The following is a 9,295-nucleotide window of genomic DNA, read 5'->3' on the forward strand; positions in this document are numbered from 1 at the left end:
TCTTTTCATGTGCCTGGTCGCCACCTGTATATCTTCTTTAGAAAAATGTCAGTTCAGGTTTTCTGTCCATTTTTTTAATCGGGTTCCTTTTGTTTGGGGTGGGGGATATTATATTGTATGAGCTGTTTACATGGTTGAGATATTAACCCCTCATTGGTCATATTATTTGCAGAAATATTTTCCCCCATTCAGTAGACTGTCTTTTCATTTTGTCTGTGGTTTCCTTTGCTGTGCAAAAGCTTTTAAGTCTAACTGTGTCCCATTTATTTGTTTTTGCTTTTGTTTCCTTTGCCTTATGAGACAGATACAAAAAAAATATTCCTATGATTTATGTCAGAGAGTATTCTGCCTGTGTTTTTCTTTTAGAATTTTTATGGTGTCTGCTCTTACATTTAAGTTTTTTATAAATTTTAAGTTTATTTTTGTATATAGTGTGAGAAAATCTTCTAAGATCTTTGCAGGGTAGTAAACAGCAAACATTAGCTGATTGAGTGTATGCGTTGACTCTTAACCAAAAGATAGAGTAGGTAAGTAAAATGAGTACTTCCAGTTCAAAACTGTGTATTGAAAAAAGACTAATTGTAATGATACAAAAGATGATTTTAAAAAATAGAAAAATAAGAAAACAGAATGGTTCTAACAGGGTCAGAATAGAAGTATAGACATTAGTGTAATTTATTTTCTGGAAACATTTTTAAATCTCAAACTTGGTGTGTATAAAAAACAGCGCAGAAAATAGGGGCAAAGTGATAAAAAAAAAATTTACTTTGGGAAGGGAGCTGGGTGATAAAAGATGCACAGAGTGCTTTGTAGTTCTGCCCTTTCTGGTAACAGTGGGCCCTTATACAGTCACCTGAACTGTCTGGACCTTTGTTTTCACAGGTATGTACTCTGAGGACAATGGTATTTACTTTTTTTTTTTTTCTATCAGAAGTAGTTTAAAGCTTTAGCTCTCATCTGTAAATGAGATTAGAAGTAATTTAGAAAGTGTCCAGCACATTGACATTGACATTTACTTGATCAGTAAATGCTTTACACAAATAAGAAATGATAATTACAATAACAGAATTATTGAACTTTTTCTCAAATAAGATTAATAGACACTCTCTTTGTGTTTTGGATGCCATTTATAATCTTAATTATGTCAACATTTTGTGAAAGGATCCTCTCCAGTCTCTCATTCTCAAGCTCATCTTCACTGTGCCATTCTTTTATTTCCCCAACACTGATAAAGTCCTTTGAATGCTAAACTACTAAGTTCAGGACAAATAATCATATACTTTTGTGACTATGTTATTGAACACTATTATCCAAAGAGTCTAAATTTGCTGGCATACTAAATAATTTTCATATTAAAAATAAAAAAGAATTTCTGAATATACAACTCTGTTTTGATAACACATGGATTCTATAAAATAGGTACAGTCCACTCTGTTTTACATTTGAAGAATGTAATGTCCAGAGAAATTAAGTAATTTGTCCAAACTTTTCATCAGTCAGGCAGACTGAGATGAAAAATCTCTCCCACATCAAACTCATCAAATTCCCCACTTCTCAAATACAGCAAGGGTGATTAAATATAGTCAAGAAATGAAAATCCCCAGTTTTCAGAAAGTATGAGAAAATTTCTTAAAGAAAAGGTACAAATGCTGTGGGGTTCACAGGAAATTCACAAAGAAGTACATGGAAGAGGAGAGTTTAAGAGTCTGGCCCAGGGAGGGAAAGAGCAACAGAGAAGTTTAGAATCCACTTAGAACCATAAGTAGAAAATATATGAGAACTGGAAACCCAGGCTTATATAGTAGGTGGGTATGATGTTCATGGAACCATATGGTTAAAGTTACTCAAAATGAGAAATTAACTTGAAAACTGGAATGAGTCCAGGGAAATCATAAGGTTCCTGCAGAATAGTTTAGAGAAGCATTTCCACATCCCCAAACATACTAAACTCCAGTAGAAAGTATTTTGTGCCTGAAAATGATGTTAAAGTATAATTGCAAATCTCGTGGTTAAATAAACTAGCATTCAGGAGAGACAGTAGACCCTACAAGAAAAGAAATCTGCACACCAAAAATGAGATAATATAACAATCTAAAAGGGAATTATAAATACATCTGAAATGGTCACAGATATCAAGGAATGGATGCAACATAAAGTAGAAACGAATATTTTTTAAAGAAAGAAAAAATTATTATGAGAAATAAGTAAATCATTTTCTATAAATGGGAACTATAGTCATTGATGTGAAACGCTGAATGTATGGCTTAAATAACAACTCTATTCTTTATTGTGGTGCCTTGGAAGCTATCAGCCACTTCCGAATGAAGCTGAACATCTCTTTCCCGGCCACTGGCTGCCAGAAGCTCTTTGAAGTAGACAGTGAATGAAAACTTCATTCTTTCTACAAGAAGAATATGAGCACAGAAGTTGCTGCTGATGCACTGGCTGAAGAATGGAAGGGTTATGTGGTCCAGATCAGTGATGGGAATGATAAGCAGGGTTTCCCTGTGAAGCAGGTTGTCCTGACCCATGGCCGAGCTGCCCGCCGCTGAGTAAGGGTCATTCCTGTTACAGACCAAGGAGGACTGGCGAGAGAAAGTGCAAATCTGTACGGGGTTGCATTGTGGATGCCAATCTGAGTGTTCTCAATTTGGTATCATGAAAAAAGGGGAGAAGAATATTCCTGGACTCACTGATACTACAGTGCCTCGTTGCCTTGATCCCAAAAGAGCTAGCAGAATCCCAAAACGTTCAATCTCTAAAAAAGATGATGTCTGCCAGGATGTTGTGCAAAAGCCCCTAGACAAAGAAGGTAAGAAGCCTAGGACCCAAGATTCAGTGTCTCGAGACTCCACGATTTCTGCAACACAAACGCGGGCGGAATTGCTCTGAAGAAACAGCATACTAAGAAAAATAAAGACGAGGCTGCAGAATATACTAAACTGCAGAATATACTAACCTTTTGGCCAAGAGAATGAAGATAGCCAAAGAAAAACAGCAGGAACAGATTGCAAAGGGACGGAGGCTATCCTCTCTGACAGCTTCTAAGTCTGAGTCCAGTCAAAAATGAGATGTTCTAAGAGTAACAAATAGATAAAAATCTGACATTAAAAAAAAAAAAAACTCTACAGATAAAGATAAAAACCTGTGCTTTAGAAAGTAAATCTAAGGGCATCACACAGAAAATCAGCAGGGAAAGGATAATGGGATAGAGGAAATTAAGAGACAACGAAGAAAGAAGAATTGAAATTTTGGTGTTTGTTTTTTTTTTCAAATTTCAGAAGGAAACAACAGAAAGAGTAAAGAGAAAACTTTGGGAAAGACAATGGATATAATTTTCCAGAACTAAAGAAAGATATGATTCCATAGATTGAAGAATCACAGAGTTTTGAACAGGATAAATAGCGATAAATCCACACCTAGATAGGTGTAGAGCATTAAAACCCTCAAAAACCTGCTAAACAACAGGTTACTTACAAAGGAATGGCAGTAGGAAGGTAGAATTCTCATCAACAGATGCCAGTTTAAAGTGGAATAAACATCTCAAAAGGGCTGAATTCTATAAGCAGCTAAAACATCCTTACAGAGTGAGCACAGAAATTACATTTTCAGGCATAAGAAGTCTGCAGTTACTATTTCCATATCTGTGCTAAGAGAATTACGAAAGGATAAAACTTTAACAAGATGAAATGTAATGTGGAAGAAAAGAATAGAAAAAACAAGATGTACAAGTAAGCAAAGAAATCGCTACCCATGCTAACTATTTAGTGCCTGTTTTAAAATTATAATGACCAGTGGGGATTAAGTTGAATTCGATTTGGAACTAAAATTTTAGGCAGTAATAATATGAAACAGTTAAACTGCCCTAAAGTTCTATTGTTTAAAAACACACATAAAGATAGTGGTTAACTTTAATTGTACATGTTAAAAATGTAAAGATATGAATGTGCCAAGATGTATGTATCCACTTTATTGTTGCTAGACATTAGATTGTTTCCAGTTTGGGGCTGTTATGAATAATATTGCTTTGAACATTCTTAGGCATCTCTTTGGATGCACATAAGACAATATGTGGCAGGGGAAATGAATAAAATACATTTCACAACAACATCAATTAATCTCACAAGAAAGAATATATACCTTGTTATCTCACAAAAAAAAAACCTGCTAAAACTGGAAAAACTAATTTATTGATTTTTTTGAAGTTATGAGTGTTGACCTTTGAGGAGGAAAAAAAAGAGGAGTAGTGCTCTGGAGGGGCATCAAGGGGACTTCTAATTTATGAGGAATATTCTATTTCTTGATAATAGTTACTTAATATGACATGACTGTGTTCATTTTATGATACTTTATTTCATCATACAATTATGACCTGGATTTTTCTGTATGTGTATTATAGTTCAGTAAAAAGTAGTTTACTTTTTATTGTAAGTTTACCACTAAAATAATATAAATAAATTATATAATTTTTAACCCAATAAAGGAAGAAAAAGAATTAAAAATATGTCTAAAGAATCGAAAGCAGGAAAGAAATAAAAATAGGATAGAAAAGACAAAACACTATACCAGAAATAGTTCAGATACATCAAGAATCATAAGAAATGTGAATGGAATTACATAGGTACTAAAAGACAACAATTATGAAATTGATTTTAAGAAACTAGCTGTTGTAAATATTGTTTATGCACAGAATGGCTCAAAATGAAAGGTATTCATATATGTTTGTTTTCTATTGCCACTGTGACAAATTACCACAAATTTAGTGACTTAGAGGAAAACTAATTTACTATCTAAAAGTTCTGTAGATTAAAAGTTCAACGTGGGACTTCGCTAAAATTGAGATGTAGGCAGGGCAGCGTTTTTTTCTGGAGGCTCCTTGTGTTTTCCAGCTTCTAGAGGCTATCTTCCTTGGGTCATGACCCTCATTCTCCATCCTCAAAGACGGCAACACTGGTTGAGTCCTTCTGATATCCCATCATTCAGACTCCTGCCATTACATCTCTGTCTCTCTCTTCCTTTTCCTCCCACTTCTACTTTTAAGGGCCACTGTGATTACATTACCCAGGAGAATCTCACTAGTTTCAGTTCAGTTCATTCCAGTCGCTCAGTTGTGTCCGACTCTTTGCGACCCCATGAATCGCAGCACGCCAGGCCTCCCTGTCCATCACCAACTCCAGGAGTTCACTCAGATTCACGTCCATTGAGTCAGTGATGCCATCCAGCCATCTCATCCTCTGTCGTCCCCTTCTCTTCCTGCCCCCAATCCCTCCCAGCATCAGAGTCTTTTCCAATGAGTCAACTCTTCACATGAGGTGGCCAAAGTACTGGAGTTTCAGCTTCAGCATCATTCCTTCCAAAGAAATCCCAGGGTTGATCTTCAGAATGGACTGGTTGGATCTCCTTGCAGTCCAAGGGACTCTCAAGAGTCTTCTCCAGCACCACAGTTCAAAAGCATCAGTTCTTCGGTGCTCAGCCTTCTTCACAGTCCAACTCTCACATCCATACTTGACTAGCAATCTTGAATCCATTTGTTCCCTTAATTCCTCTTTGACTTGTAATATAACATATTCACAGGCTCCAGGGTTTAGGGCATCTTTGGGAGGTCATTGTTCTTCCTACTACAGATATATTTGGCAGATGGTCACCAAAAAAAAAAAAAAAAACACAAATACAGTGATAGTTATTACTACATGGCGTAATAGTTTATAAATCAAAACGTGTTAGTAAGGAAAAGGGAGAAGCTACATAATGATAAAATCTACCGAAAAGATTAACAATGTGATTGGTCCAATAAGAATTAAATCCAGGACTTGGACTCAAGTTCTGTGTCTTCTAGTTCAGTATTTCTACTAACAAAAATTTCTAAAGAACACAGACCAATAGAAGGTGGTACTTGAAGCTCTCTGTGCAAGTACTGGTAAATTTCTTACCCCAAATGAAAATAATAATTATGACCCAGACCACAGGGCTGTTGTATGAAATACCTTAGGATTGAGGCACACTGCAGCTATCATATAAATGTTAAATAAAAATAATATTTCCTGTATCCTTACTAGGGTTGGGCAAATCCAGATGTATATTGTACTTTTCACATATTTCAAAATATTTTCAAATGTTTTGGTTTGGGTTCAATAAAAACCTCAAGTACATTTTGCCAAGTGCTTTTTCCATTAATTATTCAATCCATTTGTATTTCAAGGGAAATTCAGTCCACATGTTTCTAATTCATTTAGCACTAACTCATCAAAATATTGTTTCTCTCAGTGCTATTTTCTGTCCAAGAGGCTTTTCAAGCCCTCTCCTCTTTTTTTTTTTTTTTTTTGTAATTTCTTAGAAACAAAAAGATAGTTTTCCAAGGGCAAATCCTAGTAAACTACCAAAAAATTTACTAAACATTGCAACTAGAATTCTTTTGAGTTTCCAAGTCCCCTGTCAGTCTACCCTGGTGCACGTAACCTCTCTCACCTATTCCCTGGTTTCCTTAACTTTTTCTTTCCTTTGATCAGGTTCTTCTTTGTTCTCACTGACCCTCCACAGATTTCAGGTTTTCTATCATCGAAGTCCATAGGCCTCCAGACACCTTAATCCTCTTGGTGAGCCCCTCCCTTATAATGAAAACCTTCCAAGGCTGGGGCCAGTGAAATAATGGATTCAAACTGCCTCCCAAAATATCCGCGTGGAATCTGTGGCAAACCTTAGAAATAGATACATTTAAAAAAAAATCTGATCTTTTTGAGTGTATACTTTGTGTGTGTGTGTGATATCCTATGTGCAATTAATGTTGTCTTAACAGTGCCTAAAGGGTGAGGAACTTGATACTATGTTCATTGTGAGTGATCCAAAAACAGCAAGGGCTGTGCTGAAGAGTCAGTTCCCACATCACTTGTGGAGCTCTCTTACCAAAAAGATTTAACCTGAATCTAAGCATAAGGACATTGTGGAGCATTCTACAAGACAACTTCTCTGGACCCTTCAAATATGTTAATGTTATGAAAGACAGATCAAAGCTATTAGGAAACTCTTCTTCTAGATGTAAGGAAGTTAAAGAGACATTATAACTAAATACTGACTGTTACAGTTGATTGAATTCTGGAATTGATAAAAATATAGGGACATTCTGAGACAGTTGCAGAAATTTCATAATGTTGCATTTCTTGAGTGTGGTAGTGATGTCATGGTTATATAGAAGGGTTCATATTCATATGCATATACACACATTTGTGTATATATGTAGAGAAAGTAAGTATAGCACAATGTTATACTTGATAAATCTGTATACACCTACCCACACACACAAACACCCACACACACAATTATACATATTCACACTCACCTGCACATACTTATACACATCCAGATACCCACACACAGAGGAAATATGTAGGAGACTCTTCTCTGCAAATTTGTCCATCTCAATCCAGAAATCCTTTTTTAAAAAGTCCTCCTTTTTTAAAAAATAAAGTATTGTTGATTTATAATATTGTGTTAGTTTCAGGTAGACAACAAAGTAATTCAATTATATATACATAGTTTTTTAGATCCTTCTCCATTATTATAAGACATCAAATATAGTTCCTTGTGCTATACAGTAAATCCTGTTGTTTATTTATTTTATATATAGTATAGCATATTCAGAAAACGAAGATCATGGCATCTGGTCCCATCACTTCATGGAAAATAGATGGGGAAACAGTGGAAACAGTGTCAGACTTTATTTTGAGGGGCTCCAAAATCACTGCAGATGGTGACTGCAGCCATGAAATTAAAAGACGTTTACTCCTTGGAAGAAAAGTTATGACCAACCTAGATAGTATATTCAAAAGCAGAGACATTACTTTGCCGACTAAGGTCCGTCTAGTCAAGGCTATGGTTTTTCCTGTGGTCATGTATGGATGTGAGAGTTGGACTGTGAAGAAGGCTGAGTGCTGAAGAATTGATGCTTTTGCACTGTGGTGTTGGAGAATAGTCTTGAGAGTCCCTTGGACTGCAAGGAGATCCAACCAGTCCATTCTGAAGGAGATCAGCCCTGGGATTTCTTTGGAAGGAATGATGCTAAAGCTGAAACTCCAGTACTTTGGCCACCTCATGCGAAGAGTTGACTCATGGGAAAAGACTTTGATGCTGGGAGGGATTGGGGGCAGGAGGAGAAGGGACGACAGAGGATGAGATGGCTGGATGGCATCCCTGACTCAATGGATATGAGTCTGAGCAAACTCCTGGAGTTGGTGATGAACAGGGAGGCCTGGCGTGCTGCGATTCATGGGGTCGCAAAGAGTCGGACACGACTGAGCGACTGAACTGAACTGAACTGAACTGATAGCATATTCAAAAGCAGAGACATTACTTTGCCAACTAAGGTCCGTCTAGTCAAGGCTATGGTTTTTACTGTGGTCATGTATGGATGTGAGAGTTGGACTGTGAAGAAAGCTGAGCGCTGAAGAATTGATGCTTTTGAACTGTGGTGTTGGAGAATAGTCTTGAGAGTCCCTTGGACTGCAAGGAGATCCAACCAGTCCATTCTGAAGGAGATCAGCCCTGGGATTTCTTTGGAAGGAATGATGCTAAAGCTGAAACTCCAGTACTTTGGCCACCTCATGTGAAGAGTTGACTCATTGGAAAAGACTCTGATGCTGGGAGGGATTCAGGGCAGGAGGAGAAGGGGACGACAGAGGATGAGATGGCTGGATGGCATCACTGACTCGATGGACATGAGTCTGAGTGAACTCCGGGAGTTGGTGATGGACAGGGAGGCCTGGCGTGCTGCGATTCATGGGGTCACAAAGAGTCGGACACGACTGAGCGACTGAACTGACTGAACTGGACTGAGTGTGTCTGTTACTTGCCCTTTCCTGGTGACTCAGTTGGTGAAGAATCTGCCTGCCAATGCAGGAGATGGAGGAGATGTGAGCTGCATACTCCTAACCACAAGTGTGTTTTCTATTTATGTCTATAATTCTCTTGTATAAGTAAATTCATTTGTATTAATTTTTAGAGTCCACATATAAGCACTATCATATAATATTTGTCTTTTTTACATCTGACCTACTTCCTCAGTATGATATTCTCTAGGTTCTTCTATGTTGCTGCAAATTACATTATTGCATTCTTTTCATGGCTGAGTAATATTCCATTGTGTGTGTGTTTGTGTATATGATATCTTCTTTATTCATTCATCTGTTGATAGACACTAAGATTGTTTCCATGTCTTAGTTATTGTAAATAGTACCACTATGACAATTGGGGTGCCTGTGTCTTTTCAAATTAGACCTTTCATATTTTCCAGATATATGCACAC

At 36.9% G+C, this 9,295-nt stretch overlaps 1 pseudogene; it reads left to right on the forward strand.

Annotated features, from left to right (window-relative positions):
• Window positions 1-2,321: 2,321 nt before the first annotated feature.
• LOC120856004 lies at window positions 2,322-3,070 on the forward strand (annotated as a pseudogene).
• The last annotated feature ends 6,225 nt before the right edge of the window (window positions 3,071-9,295 follow it).

The sequence above is a fragment of the Oryx dammah genome, unplaced genomic scaffold, assembly GCF_014754425.2.
Source record: "Oryx dammah isolate SB20612 unplaced genomic scaffold, SCBI_Odam_1.1 HiC_scaffold_28, whole genome shotgun sequence".
Taxonomy (NCBI): Eukaryota; Metazoa; Chordata; class Mammalia; order Artiodactyla; family Bovidae; genus Oryx; species Oryx dammah.